We start from the raw sequence: 612 nt of genomic DNA on the forward strand, positions 1-612 counted from the left end.
CACTGGAGAGAGGCCTTATACATGCACTCAGTGTGGAAAGAGTTTTGCACACAGATCAAAACTTAACAGACACATGAAAATTCACACTGGAGAAAAACCCGTCACATGCACTCAGTGTGGAAAGAGTTTTACTCTAAAAGAAACCTTAGAAAAACACACAAGAGTTCACACTGGAGAAAAACCATTCACATGCACTCAGTGTGGAAAGAGTTTCACATCCAAAAGCTTTCTCCAAATCCATCTGTCTTCTCATGCTGGACTGAAGTCGTTTTTCTGTGATCAGTGTGATAAATCATTTGTTTCTCCATCAAGTTTAAGAACACACCTTAAACTTCATACTGGTGTGAAGCCTTACTTTTGCACTTTTTGTGGAAAGAGTTTTTCAAGACCGCAAACTTTAAAAGAACATGAGAGTATTCATACTGGTGTGAGACCTCATTTGTGCTTTGACTGTGGAAAGTCCTTTGTTAAACCCAACCTCTTAAAACAACACCAGAGGATTCACACTGGAGAAAAACCCTACAAGTGCTCACACTGTGGAAAGAGTTTTAATTACTCGTCATATTAAAAAAAGCATGAGATGATTCACACTGGAGAGAAGCCACACCAGTG

General features: G+C 39.4%; 1 pseudogene; it reads left to right on the forward strand.

Moving 5' to 3' along the window:
• The first annotated feature begins 4 nt into the window (after positions 1 to 4).
• Positions 5 to 604, forward strand: LOC107735081 (oocyte zinc finger protein XlCOF6-like; annotated as a pseudogene).
• Positions 605 to 612: the final 8 nt, after the last annotated feature.

The sequence above is a fragment of the Sinocyclocheilus rhinocerous genome, unplaced genomic scaffold, assembly GCF_001515625.1.
Source record: "Sinocyclocheilus rhinocerous isolate Xijiao unplaced genomic scaffold, SAMN03320098_v1.1 C35749021, whole genome shotgun sequence".
In the NCBI taxonomy this organism is placed as follows: Eukaryota; Metazoa; Chordata; class Actinopteri; order Cypriniformes; family Cyprinidae; genus Sinocyclocheilus; species Sinocyclocheilus rhinocerous.